A 19,911-nucleotide genomic window follows, 5' to 3' on the forward strand; every position below is an offset into this window, starting at 1 on the left:
TTCACTAATGGTGACAGACGACGGAAGATGATATGGGATATCACTTTGTAGGCGGCATTAAGGATGGTGATCGCTCGAAAGTTCTCACACTCCAGTTTGTCGCCTTTCTTGTAGATGGGGCATATAACTCCTTCCTTCCACTCCTCCGGTAGCTGTTCGGTTTCCCAGATTCTGACTATCAGTATGTGCAGGCAAGTGGCCAGCTTTTCCGGGCCCATCTTGATGAGCTCAGCTCCGATACCATCCTTACCAGCTGCTTTATTGGTCTTTAGCTGTTGGATGGCATCCTTAACTTCCCTCAAGGTGGGGCTGGTTGGCTTCCATCGTCCGCTGAACTGACGTAGTCATCTCCTCCGCTGCCTTGTCTTTCACTGCCTGTACTCTCAGCGCCATGCAGATGTTCCTCGTAGTGCTGCTTCCACCTTTCGATCACCACACGTTCGTCCGTCAAGATGCTCCCATCCTTATCCCGGCACATTTCGGCTCGCGGCAAGAAGCCTTTGCGGGATGCGTTGAGCTTCTGATAGAACTTGCGTGTATCTTGAGAACGGCACAGCTGTTCCATCTCCTCGCACTCCGCTTCTTCCAGGCGGCGTTTCTTCTCCTGAAAAAGGCGGGTCTGCTGTCTCCGCTTCCGTCTATAACGTTCCACGTTCTGCCGGGTACCTTGCTGCAGCGCGACCGCCCGCGCTGCGTCTTTCTCCTCCAGAATCTGTCTGCACTCTTCGTCGAACCAATCGTTCCGTCGACTTCGACCCATATACCCGACGTTGTTCTCCGCTGCGTCGTTAATGGCTGCTTTAACTGTACTCCAGCAGTCCTCAAGAGGGGCCCCATCGAGCTCACCCTCTTCCGGCAACGCTGCCTCGAGATGCTGCGCGTATGCAGTGGCGACATCAGGTTGCTTCAGTCGCTCTAGGTCGTACCGCGGCGGTCGTCGGTACCGAACATTGTTGATGACGGATAGTTTTGGGCGCAGTTTAACCATCACCAGATAGTGGTCCGAGTCGATGTTAGCGCCACGATATGTCCTGACGTCGATAATGTCGGAGAAGTGCCGTCCATCAATCAGAACGTGGTCGATTTGTGATTCTGTCTGCAGTGGTGATCTCCAGGTGTACCGATACGGGAGGCTGTGTTGGAAGTAGGTGCTACGAATGGCCATATTCTTGGAGGCGGCGAAATCAATTAGTCGTAGGCCGTTTTCGTTCGTCAGCCGGTGAGCGCTGAACTTTCCAATAGTCGGTCTAAACTCCTCCTCTTGGCCAACCTGAGCGTTCAAATCTCCTATGATGATTTTGACGTCGTGGCTTGGGCAGCTGTCGTACTCACGTTCCAGCTGCGCGTAGAATGCGTCTTTATCATCATCAGTGCTTCCGGAGTGTGGGCTATGGACGTTGATTATGCTGAAGTTGAAGAACCGGCCTTTGATCCTCAACCTGCACATTCTTTCATTGATCGGCCACCACCCGATCACGCGCCTTTGCATATCGCCCATCACTATGAAAGCTGTTCCCAGCTCGTGTGTGTTGCCGCAGCTCTGGTAGATGGTATGATTACCTCTAAACGTTCGCACCATTGATCCCTTCCAACAAACCTCCTGCAGCGCTACGATGCCGAATCCACGGTCCTTGAGCACATCGGCGAGTATGCGTGTGCTCCCGATGAAGTTGAGAGATTTGCAGTTCCACGAACCGAGTTTCCAATCGCTAGTCCCTTTTCGTCGCAGTGGTCTTCGCCGATGGTTCCGGTCCGTACTCTCTTGTTGATTGTTCGTTGCTTATGATTTTTTAAAGGCTGGCTTGCAGGGCCTGACACCAAACCCCCTAAATTTCCGGAGGACCATTCCTCCTTATTTCCGGTGGACCATGGTGCACAGTTTCACTTAGAGTCCCTCGCTGGCACTCGGACGATGATCAGCCGCCCCTAACATGGAGAACAGACGCTGTTGTGAGCCGATCCTGACATGGAGAACAGACGCTCAATAAGATTTGCACCTCCGAAGAGGAGCAAACCCCCCCTTCCCTGTCAGCATACGACCATAGTTCCCACCGGGGTTGGTTACCCGATCTTCCCTAAGGTTGCTCGTATCCCGGCCAGCACCGCGGGGAGGTAGGGATAGGAGTTGCTGGGTAAGAGGCTAAGGACCGCGAGACAACCATCTAAAAACAACTAAAATAGCTTTATCGAAAATGTTGTTCAAATATGTCCCACTTGCCCCATGTATGTAAAAACTCAAGGGCAAATGAAAATGCAGATTTTGACTTCAATTAAAATTTTTAAATCGTTTTCGATGTCACACAATTATTTAATTGCTCAAAATATTCACTTTCCAAATCAATGATAAATTTAGACACGACTATTTAGTTGGAAATCCATTGAATTAAAATAAAAGTACTAGATTTTCCCGGTAGTTTGAAGTTATGATCAAGCAATCACATTAGTATGGTGCCTCAAATGGTTTTGATTCCAAATATTTTTGTACCGGATGAATTCGTTTATAGTTCTGCTTCATCTTCCTAGAACATTCTTACAATTAAAAACGTTCATCGAATCATCTGCAGTCGTAGTACCCACTTGCCCCGTATTTTCACTTGACCCGGGGTACCTTACTGCCGTTCTAGGAAGTATTGTACTTAATTGGAAATAAGACTATCAAGTACTTTGAGATTTCTCGCTTAACTTTTCAAAAGGTCCTAAGTAACATTTTTTTCATGAATTAATTTAAGTACTGCAATCAAAAGCTTTCATGTTTTTCTGTTGATTGCGCTATTCAAATTAAATCATGAAAAAAATGTTACTTTGGTCCTTTTGAAAAGTTAAGCGAGATTTGAGCGTACATGATTTTGGAAAGCAAATTCCTGCTAAAACAAGAATTTCCTGGGAAATCACGGTATGAATTCGGAAAGCTTTTCTCTGTCATATAAGGGGTCGTTCAATAATGATGTCACAGGTTTAAGGGGGGGGAGGGGGTCTGAAACTTTGTGACAGTACATATATTAGGTATACAAAAAAGCGTGACAGAGGGGGGAGAGGGGGTCTAGAAATCCCAAAAAGTAGTGGACGTCATACTTGAAAAAGGGTTTTAATTGTAGAGGAAAACGTGTAGTTGCATGGTCCAGAATTGAATGTGGAAACACAGGACCGTTAAGAAAACTCATTTTCATTATGAATAATTATTTGCGAGCGAGCCTCTTATTTTCATTGCAATCAGTCTAGTTTTTTTTATTTGGTACCATCGTCGGGGGTGACAATGGGTGAAATGGGGGTGAGAATAGGTCACTGTTTCAACTACTTAGAATGCTTTTATAATAGATTGAATGTATCTGGAGTAGACTGGCCCAGATTACTATGGGGAGAAAAAAATGTTGTCGAATTCCACGGGGCACCCCCCAGAATTGTGTCTTTGGGTGAGAAAATCAATCTCTGAAAATTTCAGCTCAATCGCTTGTTGCATAAGCTGGCGCATTTGATTTGATGTTTGTATGGGGATTTCAGCCAAAATGTATAGGAAAATACACCTTCGCCACTCATTCGATCTGGAAATTGGTTCTGATTGCTCGATTGACCTCAGAATTGCAAAAACGGCAGTTGGTATGTTACAGAACAATTCTCGCTTAACTTTTCAAAAGGACCTAAGTAACATTTTTCATGAATTAATTTGAGTAGTGCAATCAAAAGCTTTCATGTTTTTCTGTTGATTGCGCTATTCAAATTAATTCATGAAAAAATTGCCAGGTCCTTTTGAAAGATTAACGAAATTCCTGAAACATTGCATGATGATTAAATGGACTTTTATATAATTCTCGGCTGATTTATTAGGACCTGATTTGTGTATTTTTGGGTTTTTTGATCGAATCGCATCAGCCGAAACCTATATAAAAGTTCATTTAATCATCATACAATGTTCTGTGAAATTTTTCTGTAGCATACCAACTGCTGTTTTTGCAATTCTGAGGTCAATCGAGCAATCAGAACCAATTTCCAGATCGAATGAGTGACGGAGGTGTATTTTCCTGATTTTCTCACCCAAAGACACAATCCTGGGGGGTGCACCGTGGAATTAGACAACTTTTTGTTTCCTGGGCCAGTCTAATCTGGAGGCAAGAAGACTAAACTATAAGAGACCTTTTTGAACGATTTAGCTCTACGATCTCCAGACTGCCGGTGAGAGCGATGACCCATTCTCACCCCTTAGACCCATTGTCACCCCCGATGGCGGTAATATAATTTGAAGCCATGAGTGACCATTACAATAGTTTAGCGGGTCAGTTCTGCCGAGAAATACGTCTGGCATTTTTTACGCAAATCAGTCCCACTATTTTCTCGATTTCGTTAATGACTAAAGTAATCAATGATCTATTTTATGTTCATACCTCGCTTCCTGACAGAAAACCATAAGCAACGAGCCGTTGAATGACTAGCTTTGGTGCCAAAACTGAAATGTCCCCTCAACAGGTTCCCGGGGACAGTCCGTAGGTCCCGGAAGCGGTCAAAGCCGTCACTGTTCCATTTTATATTCATACCTCGCTTCCTGATAGAAAACCATGAAAAACAAACCGTCGAATGGCAAGTTTTGACGCTAAAACTGAAATGTCCCCTTCTACAGGTTCCCGGAGACAATCCGTAGGTCCTGGTAGCGGTCAAAGCCGTCAGTGGTCCATTTTATATTCATACCTCGCTTCCTGATAGAAAACCATGAAAAACAAACCGTCGAATGACCAGTTTTGGCGCTAAAACTGGAATGTCCCCTTCTGCAGGTTCCCGGGGACAATCCGTAGGGACGGAAGCGGACAAAGCCGTCAGTGGTCCATTTTATATTCATACCACGGTACCTTCATAAACGAACCGTCGAAAGACCAGTTTTGGCGCTAAAACAGAAATGTCCCCATCTACAGGTTCCCCGGGGACAATCTGTAGGTCCCGGTAGCGGTCAAAGCCGTCAGTGGTCCATTTTATATTCATACCTCGCTTCCTGATAGAAAACCATGAAAAACGAACCGTCGAATGACCAGTTTTTACGCTAAAACTGAAATGTCCCCTTCTACAGGTTCCTCGGGGGCACCCCAGCGACTTAGGATCCGTCTTTTTAATTGGTTTTTCATTATTGACGCATCAAGACTTTTGGAATGCAATCATAATTAAAGATCGGTGAAAAAGCTTGATTCAAATGAATTTGTGGCCTGGTCTCTTTTAAAACTCCCGATCGGCACCGATTCTAAACAAATGGCCATATCTCGCTTGATCCTGGTCCGATTTCGAATTTCAACAAATGGTTCCAATCAGAAAGAGCCCTACTTTATTTATGGTTACTAATATTATTCTGTTTTTAATCATACCACCACAAATTCACGGTTCTGAACCTACCTTAGAAAAACCCGGAATATCTCCGGTATCCGATGACCATTGTCGGTTCCATGGACATATGGTGAAACTACATTAAATTTCTAGTTCAGGCATCTCTGAATGGATGGCTAGTTCAGGCGCAAATAAGAGGTGGTCCAAGGGATCGGAGTCGGCTTCATGGGTCATACCGGTGGTCATGCTCTGTGGTCGAACTCGATCCTTTTATCGAACAAGTGGCCGCGCGAAAAACAACATGGTATCGTCGCTTTCGCGGCGTCGGTCAACCGGGCGGGTTCCGAGCCCGAGGACGGAAAGGGGTCCTCGTCAAGGCTGGGGCAGGCGTAGGCCTCGCGTCGGCAAGTCCCTCTGTGAGTCCTTTCCGAGGACATAGGGCGTGGTAAGGCCACCTGGAAAGCCGGCAATGCGCTGGCACGATACCATGGTGTTCTTCTAAAAAAGCGAGTCACGATGTTCAATGCTGCAAGGACACGCAGCTAACCTCGAGGGTGCGTTATGCACTGGCCCCCCTTTGAAGCATTACATTCTGGTTGTACCGAAGGGACGATGGGCTTGGCGGCAATGGAAACGGTTTAGCTGGTCGGGGATGCAGTCCTGCCTCCCTCATTGGAGGTGGCCCTAACCCAGCACTTCCTGGTCAACCCAGGATGTCTGTTGAGCAGATTCCCTCCATTGTTTAGGAAGAAAAAACACACACACACACACACACACACACACACACACACACACACACACACACACACAGACATCAATTTCAATTCGTCGAACTGGGTCGATTGGTATATAACACTATGGGTCTCCGGGCCTTCTATAAAAGTTTGTTTTGGAGCAATCATATACCCTTTCCCGTATACTTAGTATACGAGAAAGGCAAAAAAAAACAAAACTTCAATCCAATACTTTTTCTTTTGCAATTTTTTGTCATACAGCACAAGTAAAGTAACATGAAAGTCATCGATTCAGGACAACTCTCACTTAAATTCTTGATACCGACAATTTAAACTGAAACATTCAATGTTTTACTCCTCATTCGAATAGTATCACAATACTATATTTGTTTCTTTACCCCAAATAACTTCTACTTTGCAAGTGCATGCAACGGCACAGCTAGATTATCGATTGTTTAAAAATGCTGGTTTCAAAGACCTAAATCGCTTTTACCAGACTTCATGAAGCACTGCTTTATACGTATTTTATGCCCAACTCATTTTGTGTGACATAACGGACACAGTTACTGAACAAAATAATATGTATACTGCTGTTGGTCACATGCTTCTCAAACTACAAGGCCATGTTAGAATTGATGCTAAATTAAAACCAATGGAATCTGGAATTGTATGTATATTTCCTCGCATATTTCATTATCCAATAATACCTGCAAAAGTAGGAGAGTTAGGAAGCATAGTAATTAAAAAATATAAGATTTGGAGCCTTGCGCAAATGCTTTTGTTGATGGAAAAATAAACAAATAATTGTGTATCGTTGGTAACGGGAAAAATCGGCAAAATTAGGGTTTCCTGAGACGAAAATTTCAGTTCAGTGTCGAGAAGCAGTTCTTGTCAAACTTATTAAAGTATCCGCCATTATGGTGAGCGTGGAAAGCTGGATACCTTCGGAATTTTTTAGTGTTTGCTGTTTATTTTTGTTTTTGGTTTATTCTTCCGAAAATTCAATTAGTAACTCCATCGGAAACTACTGAAAGCATTATACGACAGTATAGACCGCGTAGAGCTATGGAAAAATATGGACGAGAACAGGTTCCCTGGGAAGCTTACGGAGGATGGTGTTTTTCCATAACTCTAGGCGGTCTATACTGTCGTATGCGTGATGGCGATGGTGCGTTGAGACCTGGGGTGACATTGCGCATCTCGAATCGAACCACTCAATTCGTAAGTTTTTGGATTCGTTTCGAAAAAATTGCGGCATTATCTATTTCGTTCGACTTCATTCAGTCGCAGTACAAGATTTCGAATGGTGCTGTACTAGTTCAATCGAGTATGTTCCGTATGTTCTAGTAATGGTATGAACGAAATGTAAACAGAGAGAATAAGAGATAGCTTTCTCCGTGTTTAGCATGCCGCCCGCTGGAGAGACAACCTTCAGCATATGGCGAATGTGAGTAAACAGAGAATAAGAGTAATTTCATCTGCGTGTAGCATGTTGCCTGTTAGAAAGGCATCCTTCGGGGCATGAATTGGCAGTTAATTTATAAATAAGCAAATTGTGCTCAATGACTTTAAAAAGCAATATTATTTATTGAGCAGATGCAACCGATTAAAACATAATGCCGATAAGACATGTTTTGTAAATTGAGATATTGTTACGACACAAATTATAAGTTTTATGTTTATTCGAGTGTATGCCACAGATCCTATTTTGAGCTAAATAATTTAAAGCTAAAGAAGGATTCGATAATACATTACTTTGATGTTTCCATGTATTTTAGTTAAACGCACTTGGAGCATCTCATGTGCGTTTTTTTATTTAACTCATCTATTTTTACGTAGATTTTGGAATATACACGTTTTTACGCAGATTTTCCTCATAGATTTATCACGCGATTTATCGAAATCGTCAAAAATACGTGAAAACTTAAAAAAAAACGATTTTAGTTGAAGTCGTTTTTACGCGGATTTCGGGATAATTAGAGATTGCATATTGTCTGGAAACTATAAAAGTAGGTATACTAATGACATTCTTCTCCTCAAGAGAAAATAATAAAGCATTTATTCTCTTCCCGTAGAGAAATAATAACAAATATAATGAAAAACTTTCAGCAAGAAAAAACTCTCGAACAACATTCGAAAGCTATAAAGGTGACGAGTGTTTTTCATTCGACTTGAGTCGTTTTTCAGTGTGCTAACGAGTTTCCATAATGCCAAAACATCTCGTTATTATTGTACCTCCTCGAGCATACTCGAACGATGAGTCTTTTTCGAGATCGAATCGAAACCCATAATGCCAAACATATTCGACTCGATAGAATTACGTTCGAATCGAGATGCACAATGCCACCCCTGGTTTTCACGGCATTTTTGAAGGATTTGCAGTACAGCAAAGATCAGGTCTGTTGTCGAGCGGCCGTCAACGAAGCCGGCTTGATAACAAAAGAAGTCTCCAATCAATAGTTTCGCCGATAATACCAATGTCCCACTTTTTCCAAAACCATCCCACTGTGGACCGGGCAGGGCCGGATTTATCCGGAAGGGGGCCCCGGGGCCGACAGCTTGTGGGGGCCCCAAAATGAACAAAAAAGGTTGGTTTTGGTACATAAGAATTGTGAAGGCCCGATCGACTCAGCTCGTCGAATTGAACAAATGTCTATCTGTCCGTGTGTATGTGTGTAAGTGTGCACACGAGAACCAAAAAACATTAGCCACTTTTTCATATAGTAATTCTTAACCGATTTTCTCGCAACAAGTTGCATTCAACAGGGGACAAAGCCTTGTTGATCACTATTGAATTTGATAACGATCGACCATTGCGTTTAAAAGTAATTAAGAAAATGGAATCGAATTATATAAGCGCCATATAAGGTTGGTGTCTTGGCTAAATGCGAGAAAGGCAGTATCATCACTCGGTGAATTAAGTTAAGTTTTTTTTTGCACTTCAGATCTTCGAATTGCATCTGCCAGAGCTATGTTGAATAGCAAATTAGAGAGCGCATCGCCCTGCTTCAATCCATCTAAGTAACCCCACGAACGAGTCGGATGTCTTAACAGATATTCCGGCGCTCGGTATGGATCCACCAGCGTCGCACGAATTAGCCTATTAAGCTTTGCCGGAAAGCCATGTTCCGAAGATCCACTATGGAACCTTTTAGTAGTTCTTCTATATAAGAGATTCTTCAGACTCTCATAAATTCTTTCTGAAATTTTCGTACAAGGATCAGACAAAAATTTCCGAAAGTTTCCGCGTTTGGAAATCCGGTACCGATTCTTCTTCAACGGTTCTACATTTAAACTGGAACTTGGCATGCTCTTCATCTTATTCTATTCTATTCTATTCTATTCTATTCTATTCTATTCAATTCAATTCAATTCAATTCAATTCAATTCAATTCAATTCAATTCAATTCAATTCAATTCAATTCAATTCAATTCAATTCAATTCTATTCAATTCAATTCAATTCAATTCTATCCCCATCCCCATCCCCATCCCATTCCCATCCCCATTCTATCCCCATCCCATCTATCCCATCCCATCCATCCCCATCCCCATCCCCATCCATCCCATCCCATCCCATCCCATCCCCATCCCATCCCCATCCCCATCCCATCCCCATCCCATCCCATCCCATCCCATCCCATCCCATCCCATCCCCATCTATCCCCATCCCATCCCCCTCCCCCCCCCAACCCATCCCCATCCCATCCCCATCCCAACCCCAACCCATCCCCATCCCATCCCCATCCCAACCCCAACCCAACCCAATCCCATCCCCATCCCATCCCCATCCCATTTCTATCCATCCCATCCCCATCCCATCCCCATCCCATTCCATCCCCATCCCCATCCCCATCCCATCCCATCCCCATCCCATCCCATTTCTCCCATCCCATCCCCATCCCATCCCATCTATCCCATCCTATCCCCATCCCATCCCATCCCCATCTGTTCCCATCCCATCCCCATCCCATTCTATCATCCTCTATCCCCATCCCATCCCATCCCATGTTCTATCCCATCCCATCCATCCCATTTCTATCCCCATCCCATCCATCCCCATCATGTTCCCCATCCCATTTCTATTCTATTCCATCCATCCCATTCCCATTTCCCCATCTCATCCCATTCTATTCTCATTCCATTCCATTCTATTCCCATCCATCCCATTTCATCCCCATCCCATTCTATCTCTATCCCATCCCATCCCATTCCCCATTCATCCCATTCCATCCCTGTTCTATCCCCATTCTATTTCTATTCCCCATATTCCCATTCTATTTCTATCCCCATTCCCCATTCCTATCCATTTCTATCCATTCTATCTCCATTTCTATTCCCATTCTCCATCTATTCATTCTATTCTATTCTATTCTATTCTATTCGGTCCTATTCTATTCTATTCTATTCATCTATTCTATTCTATTCTATTCTATTCTATTTCTATTCTATTCTATTCTATTCTATTCTATTCTATTCTATTCTATTCTATTCTATTCTATTCTATTCTATTCTATTCTATTCTATTCTATTCTATTCTATTCTATTCTATTCTATTCTATTCTATTCTATTCTATTCTATTCTATTCTATTCTATTCTATTCTATTCTATTCTATTCTATTCTATTCTATTCTATTCTATTCTATTCTATTCTATTCTATTCTATTCTATTCTATTCTATTCTATTCTATCCTATTCTATCCTATTCTATACTATTCTTTGCCTTTCCTCAGTTATTATTGCTTTTGCATTGAAACTTTTCGTTCCGTCCTTGAGCGATTAGAAACTATCTGTTGCTGTTGTTTTGTTTTTGGTCCAATATTGCGCAGTTCCCACCTCGATGGACTCCGCACTTCAGAAGTGCGAGAATGAAATAAGTGCGGTTTGAGAGAATGACAGCTCAACTTGTCAAAGTGAAATGTCTTAATTGACATTATTCATCGTTTCACAACTTTTGCATACATAAACAAAATACAATTCTAATTTTACGCGGCTATAAATTTGCTCATGGTTTTGGACAAATAATTACAAATGCTTCAATAGAATCCATAAAAGATTTAAATGAGGGGGTTAGGAGCAGAGAAGAGAAGAGATTCAAAATAGTATTTCCACAGATAACAGATATTTAACAGAGTCTATCAATTATATATAGAGTTGTGCAAATAGGGAAGCCAAATCTACCTATTGAACTGTCAAACCGTCTACCTATCGAGCAAAGTAAACAAATGCTAGTTGGTAAGGCGGAAGTATTGTTATCGCCTAATTATTATTATGGCGAATTAAAACGAATGTATTGCATTTGTTCTGGAAACAGCTCCAAAGCACTTCAATACACCCCACAATAAAGTAGCAACAAGAAACTGTATGCACTATGTGGGGGACTGGTATTTCTCTAGAAATTGTGCCAAAGAATTCTCAAACATTTTCGATAATATCTATAGATAGAACAATAAGGGTCTGTCTCATTTGGAGAGTTAAACTTAAAAGTGACAGTTCAAAAATAAAAACAATCACCCGGTCATAAGAATGGCTGGTGCTACCCAGCAATTCCAATAGGACATCGATGGAAAATAATTCGATATCTGTCAAAAGTAAGCTTGCTCTGCGAGCAGGGTTATTTGATAATTATTGAAATGTCACTTTTAAGTTTAATTTCGGTTTAATTCTCCAAATGAGACAGACCCTAAATAGTCAAACCTTTTGGAAAACACATGGTATACCATGTGTTTTCCAAAAGGTTTGACTATTTATTGTTGTCAGAGAAACCTATGGAATCTACTTGATGTAGACGATAAATGCCAAAACATGAAATAGATTGAGAGGCTATAGCCTCCTAATTTAGGAGTCTTAAACTTCGAAGCTAGTTACGCCAATGACAGCAACATAATGATTTTGTTCGATGAATCTTATACAAAGGCTGGTTTCCTACCCGCCGCTGCCAGCACCTAAGTGCTAACGTATATGTGAAAATAGCCAGCATGAGTTAACCAACTGAAGTTTGTATGGCGAACGACATCTAACGCGGGTTTTCACAATACAGTCATATCCGGATTTTATCACCCCTGGTGAATTTTGGGATGATAAAATGTGACAAAATCGGGAAAAAAATATTTTTTTCAATTCGTTTCACAAATATCAATCATTTTATGCCTTGGAAAGGCAAAATGCGTGAACGGTATCCGTTATTTCCTGTCGAAAATGCTTACAGAATCCTGCCCAGGTGCTCAGAAGTCATTTATAATAAACTACAGGCGGTGAAAGATATTGCATGGGAATCAACGTTGTTTACGGTATTATTTACGAAAATTAAAAAAATTAATAAAATTTTCAAATTTTTTTGGGGTGACAAAATCGGGACGTGATAAAATCGGGTCGAAAACGTGATAAAATCTGGGGTAGACAAAATCGGGGAGTGACAAAATGGGGTCAATACTGTAGTAGGAACTTTTCACGAAAAACTATTTGATACCAGTTATGTGGGAAGGTGTCCTCTACTACGCCTACCAAATATTTTTTCGATTAAGGTGCTTATTTTCGGAACATTAAACATTAGATGCCTGATTTCCAAAAAGTTAACTCCTAGTGTGCCGCTGTAAGCAGGCGACTCATTAATCTTGCATTTCGCTTTAGGGTATTCTAACATATATTATTACAGTGTCCGTTCAAAAACTGCAACATGTTTACTTTTCAGTTGAGGAATGCCGTTCGATAACTGCAACGCATTCTACAGGGGATGTCCAAAATAACTGGGCTAGGCAAATTTTGGGCATAATTAGATGTGTTATAAGGGTTTGTTCACAAATTACGTAACGCAAAAATCGGAGGTTTTGACCTCCCTCCCCACGAAACAAAAAGTAACATGATTTGTACCCCCTCCCTCCCCCTTATAATGCGTAACTGTGAAAATTTTTAAGCCTTTTTTCTTTTTATGAAGCATGTGTATTTTTTAGTATTTGTTTGAATATTGCTAGGTGAAGGATAACAACAGGTATTCTCAAATCATCAAAACTAAGGATTGAAATATTCTATTCTATTTCTGATTGAAGCACGACATAAATTCCGTTTCAGAGAAGCTCCAAGCTCGATAGTCTGTCGGGAATGCATATCGGTTTCTTATGGAATCTAATGTTGCTACCAACAAAATGTATAGCCTCCAGCTTCTATGTATCTAAAATACGGAATTTTGTTTCACCGTTCTGAAGTCCTGTAAACCCCAGCCTACATAAGCACATAAGAACAAAATCCGTCGACAAGATTTACGAGGTGTGAGGCCCCTTGCGAGAAACTCGTGTAAGGTACCCCGGGGCAAGTGGGATCTAAAAAAACGCTAGTTCAGCAAAATTGTTAACGCATACTTAGAAAACAGGTTATTTCAGAACACTAACCACTGATACATCATTATATGCTTCCATTGTTGAAGTGTAGAGGTGTTGGAAGCCACATTACATTACAAAAATATTGGTAGTGCAAGAAATAAATTTACCTTCAGGACTCACTAACCCCTTCAAACGGGGCAAGTGGGACCTATTCTGTTTTCTACTGTAGAACGAAACTAATTTGAGGAATGTAGATAGAATATTCATAATATTTCTGAGTATTAGTATTTTCAGATCATGGATGAAGATTGGTTGCATGTCGGACTTTATTTTTGCAACAAGATAGCGATTATAATTTTAGCAGATATGAGAACAAGACAACAGCCGATTTACTGTTTATTTGACTGTTGTCCTGTTTTCCTTTAGCTTACTTTTTGTATAACATGTTTTAGGTGGCAAGGATGAGCAAACCTTTATTCACTTTTCGTATAAATAAATATTTCTCTTTTAAAACACAAATTATAACATAAATCAATACTTCAGAAGAAACGTTTTTAGTCAGGCGATGGGCAGTGTTTTTAATGTGTTACAGAACAAAATAGCCAATTTATGTGTAAAGGACTTTATTTATCTGAAAATCTGATGCGAAGTTTGAAAATAACAAAACACAAGACAAATCCTGTTGACCTATTGTAGAATAAATGGATTATTTGCACTGTAAACGGAAGGATATCGCATAGTTATGGCCATTGCTCTTCTTCATGCAGGAGATAATTTTCAGAATGTAAAATACACATTTGGTAATTTACTGTACAATACTTTTTAACAACGAAATCAAACTGCATCTGATTCAGATCCATATGATATATGAATGACGAAATGTTTTTTTCACTAGACAACCATCTATTCATTTATTTAGTTAACATCTAAACAGATAACACTGAATCAACAATTTGACGCCACAATGCACGGTTCGAGGCCGCATCTCTCCATCCTCGGATACGCCCCACGCTCGCCAAGTCGTTCTGCACCTGGTCTGCCCATCTCGCTCGCTGCGCTCCACGCCGTCTCGTACCTGCCGGATCGGAAGCGAACACCATCTTTGCAGGGTTGCTGTCCGGCATTCTTGCAACATGTCCTGCCCATCGTACCCTTCCGGCTTTAGCTACCTTCTGGATACTGGGTTCGCCGTAGAGTTGGGCGAGCTCATGGTTCATTCTTCGCCGCCACACACCGTCTTCTTGCACACCGCCAAAGATGGTCCTAAGCACCCGTCTCTCGAATACTCCGAGTGCTTGCAAGTCCTCCTCGAGCATTGTCCATGTTTCATGTCCGTAGAGGACTACCGGTTTTATTAACGTCTTGTACATGACACATTTGGTGCGGTGGCGAATCTTTTCGACCGCAGTTTCTTCTGGAGCCCGTAGTAGGCCCGACTTCCACAGATGATGCGCCTTCGTATTTCACGACTAACGTTGTTGTCAGCCGTTAGCAAGGGATCCGAGGTAGACGAATTCCTCGACCACTTCGAAGGTATCCCCGTCTATCGTAACACTGCTTCCCAGGCGGACCCTGTCGCGCTCGGTTCCACCCACAAGCATGTACTTTGTATTTGACGCATTCACCACCAGTCCAACTTTTGTTGCTTCACGTTTCAGGCGGGTGTACAGTTCTGCCACCTTTGCAAATGTTCGGCCGACAATGTCCATGTCATCCGCGAAGCAAATAAATTGACTGGATCTGTTGAAAATCGTACCCCGGCTGTTACACCCGGCTCTCCGCATGACACCTTCTAGCGCAATGTTGAACAACAGGCACGAAAGTCCATCACCTTGTCTTAGTCCCCGGCGCGATTCGAACGAACTGGAGTGTTCGCCCGAAATCTTCACACAGTTTTGCACACCATCCACCGTTGCTTTGATCAGTCTGGTAAGCTTCCCAGGGAAGCTGTTCTCGTCCATAATTTTCCATAGCTCTACGCGGTCTATACTGTCGTATGCCGCCTTGAAATCAACGAACAGATGGTGCGTTGGGACCTGGTATTCACGGCATTTTTGAAGGATTTGCCGTACAGTAAAGATCTGGTCCGTTGTCGAGCGGCCGTCAACGAAGCCGGCTTGATAACTTCCCACGAACTCGTTCACTAATGGTGACAGACGACGGAAGATGATATGGGATATCACTTTGTAGGCGGCATTAAGGATGGTGATCGCTCGAAAGTTCTCACACTCCAGTTTGTCGCCTTTCTTGTAGATGGGGCATATAACTCCTTCCTTCCACTCCTCCGGTAGCTGTTCGGTTTCCCAGATTCTGACTATCAGTATGTGCAGGCAAGTGGCCAGCTTTTCCGGGCCCATCTTGATGAGCTCAGCTCCGATACCATCCTTACCAGCTGCTTTATTGGTCTTTAGCTGTTGAATGGCATCCTTAACTTCCCTCAAGGTGGGGCTGGTTGGCTTCCATCGTCCGCTGAACTGACGTAGTCATCTCCTCCGCTGCCTTGACTTTCACTGCCTGTACTCTCAGCGCCATGCAGATGTTCCTCGTAGTGCTGCTTCCACCTTTCGATCACCACGTTCGTCCGTCAAGATGCTCCCATCCTTATCCCGGCACATTTCGGCTCGCGGCACGAAGCCTTTGCGGGATGCGTTGAGCTTCTGATAGAACTTGCGTGTATCTTGAGAACGGCACAGCTGTTCCATCTCCTCGCACTCCGCTTCTTCCAGGCGGCGTTTCTTCTCCTGAAAAAGGCGGGTCTGCTGTCTCCGCTTCCGTCTATAACGTTCCACGTTCTGCCGGGTACCTTGCTGCAGCGCGACCGCCCGCGCTGCGTCTTTCTCCTCCAGAATCTGTCTGCACTCTTCGTCGAACCAATCGTTCCGTCGACTTCGACCCATATACCCGACGTTGTTCTCCGCTGCGTCGTTAATGGCTGCTTTAACTGTACTCCAGCAGTCCTCAAGAGGGGCCCCATCGAGCTCACCCTCTTCCGGCAACGCTGCCTCGAGATGCTGCGCGTATGCAGTGGCGACATCAGGTTGCTTCAGTCGCTCTAGGTCGTACCGCGGCGGTCGTCGGTACCGAACATTGTTGATGACGGATAGTTTTGGGCGCAGTTTAACCATCACCAGATAGTGGTCCGAGTCGATGTTAGCGCCACGATATGTCCTGACGTCGATAATGTCGGAGAAGTGCCGTCCATCAATCAGAACGTGGTCGATTTGTGATTCTGTCTGCAGTGGTGATCTCCAGGTGTACCGATACGGGAGGCTGTGTTGGAAGTAGGTGCTACGAATGGCCATATTCTTGGAGGCGGCGAAATCAATTAGTCGTAGGCCGTTTTCGTTCGTCAGCCGGTGAGCGCTGAACTTTCCAATAGTCGGTCTAAACTCCTCCTCTTGGCCAACCTGAGCGTTCAAATCTCCTATGATGATTTTGACGTCGTGGCTTGGGCAGCTGTCGTACTCACGTTCCAGCTGCGCGTAGAATGCGTCTTTATCATCATCAGTGCTTCCGGAGTGTGGGCTATGGACGTTGATTATGCTGAAGTTGAAGAACCGGCCTTTGATCCTCAACCTGCACATTCTTTCATTGATCGGCCACCACCCGATCACGCGCCTTTGCATATCGCCCATCACTATGAAAGCTGTTCCCAGCTCGTGTGTGTTGCCGCAGCTCTGGTAGATGGTATGATTACCTCTAAACGTTCGCACCATTGATCCCTTCCAACAAACCTCCTGCAGCGCTACGATGCCGAATCCACGGTCCTTGAGCACATCGGCGAGTATGCGTGTGCTCCCGATGAAGTTGAGAGATTTGCAGTTCCACGAACCGAGTTTCCAATCGCTAGTCCCTTTTCGTCGCAGTGGTCTTCGCCGATGGTTCCGGTCCGTACTCTCTTGTTGATTGTTCGTTGCTTATGATTTTTTAAAGGCTGGCTTGCAGGGCCTGACACCAAACCTGACACCCTGACACCCTCGCTGGCACTCGGACGATGATCAGCCGCCCCTAACATGGAGAACAGACGCTGTTGTGAGCCGATCCTGACATGGAGAACAGACGCTCAATAAGATCTGCACCTCCGAAGAGGAGCAAACCCCCCCTTCCCTGTCAGCATACGACCATAGTTCCCACCGGGGTTGGTTACCCGATCTTCCCTAAGGTTGCTCGTATCCCGGCCAGCACCGCGGGGAGGTAGGGATAGGAGTTGCTGGGTAAGAGGCTAAGGACCGCGAGACAACCATCTAAAAACAACTAAAATAGCTTTATCGAAAATGTTGTTCAAATATGTCCCACTTGCCCCATGTATGTAAAAACTCAAGGGCAAATGAAAATGCAGATTTTGACTTCAATTAAAATTATTAAATCGTTTTCGATGTCACACAATTATTTAATTGCTCAAAATATTCACTTTCCAAATCAATGATAAATTTAGAAACGACTATTTAGTTGGAAATCAATTGAATTAAAATAAAAGTACTATATTTTCCCAGTAATTTAAAGTTATGATCAAGCAATAACATTAGTATGGTGCCTCAAATGGTTTTGATTCCAAATATTTTTGTATCGGGTGAATTCGTTTATAGTTCTGCTTCATCTTCCTAGAACATTGCTACCATTAAAAACGTTCATCGATTCATCTGCAGTCATAGTACCCACTTGTCCCGTATTTTCACTTGCCCCGGGGTACCTTACTGCCGTTCTAGGAAGTATTGTACTTAATTGGAAATAAGACTTTTAAGTACTTTGAGATTTCTCGCTTAACTTTTCAAAAGGTCCTAAGTAACATTTTTTTCATGAATTAATTTGAGTACTGCAATCAAAAGCTTTCATGTTTTTCTGTTGATTGCGCTATTCAAATTAATTCATGAAAAAAATGTTTCAAAATAAATCATGAAAAAAATGTTACTTTGGTCCTTTTGAAAAGTTAAACGAGATTTGAGCGTACATGATTTTGGAAAGCAAACTCCTGCTAAAACAACAATTTCCTGGGAAATCACGGTATGAATTCGGAAAGCTTTTCTCTGTCATATAAGGGGTCGTTCAATAATGATGTCACAGGTTTAAGGGGGGAGGGGGTCTGAAACTTTGTGACTTTGTGACTGCTTCTCAAACTACAAGGCCATGTTAGAATTGATGCTAAATTAAAACCAATGGAATCTGGAATTGTATGTATATTTCCTCGCATATTTCATTATCCAATAATACCTGCAAAAAGTAGGAGAGTTAGGAAGCATAGTAATTAAAAATATAAGATTTGGAGCCTTGCGCAAATGCTTTTGTTGATGGAAAATAAACAAATAATTGTGTATCGTTGGTAACGGGAAAAATCGGCAAAATTAGGGTTTCCTGAGACGAAAATTTCAGTTCAGTGTCGAGAAGCAGTTCTTGTCAAACTTATTAAAGTATCCGCCATTATGGTGAGCGTGGAAAGCTGGATACCTTCGGAATTTTTAGTGTTTGCTGTTTATTTTGTTTTTGGTTTATTCTTCCGAAAATTCAATTAGTAACTCCATCGGAAACTACTGAAAGCATTATACGACAGTATAGACCGCGTAGAGCTATGGAAAAATATGGACGAGAACAGGTTCCCTGGGAAGCTTACGGAGGATGGTGTTTTTCCATAACTCTAGGCGGTCTATACTGTCGTATGCGTGATGGCGATGGTGCGTTGAGACCTGGGGTGACATTGCGCATCTCGAATCGAACCACTCAATTCGTAAGTTTTTGGATTCGTTTCGAAAAAATTGCGGCATTATCTATTTCGTTCGACTTCATTCAGTCGCAGTACAAGATTTCGAATGGTGCTGTACTAGTTCAATCGAGTATGTTCCGTATGTTCTAGTAATGGTATGTACGAAATGTAAACAGAGAGAATAAGAGATAGCTGTCTCCGTCCGTCCGCTGGAGAGACAACCTTCAGCGCATGGCGAATGTGAGTAAACAGAGAGAATAAGAGTAATTTCATCTGCGTGTAGCATGTTGCCTGTTGGAAAGGCATCCTTCAGGGCATGAATTGGCAGTTAATTTATAAATAAGCAAATTGTGCTCAATGACTTTAAAAAGCAATATTATTTATTGAGCAGTTGCAACCGATTAAAACATAATGCCGATAAGACATGTTTTGTAAATTGAGATATTGTTACGACACAAATTATAAGTTTTATGTTTATTCGAGTGTATGCCACAGATCCTATTTTGAGCTAAATAATTTAAAGCTAAAGAAGGATTCGATAATACATTACTTTGATGTTTCCATGTATTTTAGTTAAACGCACTTGGAGCATCTCATGTGCGTTTTTTTATTTAACTCATCTATTTTTACGTAGATTTTGGAGAATACACGTTTTTACGCAGATTTTCCTCATAGATTTATCACGCGATTTATCGAAATCGTCAAAAAATACGTGAAAACTTAAAAAAACGATTTTAGTTGAAGTCGTTTTTACGCGGATTTCGGGATAATTAGAGATTGCATATTGTCTGGAAACTATAAAAGTAGGTATACTAATGACATTCTTTTCCTCAAGAGACAATAATAAACATTTATTCTCTTCCTGTAG

Source organism: Armigeres subalbatus, chromosome 2 (genome assembly GCF_024139115.2).
Source record: "Armigeres subalbatus isolate Guangzhou_Male chromosome 2, GZ_Asu_2, whole genome shotgun sequence".
Taxonomy (NCBI): Eukaryota; Metazoa; Arthropoda; class Insecta; order Diptera; family Culicidae; genus Armigeres; species Armigeres subalbatus.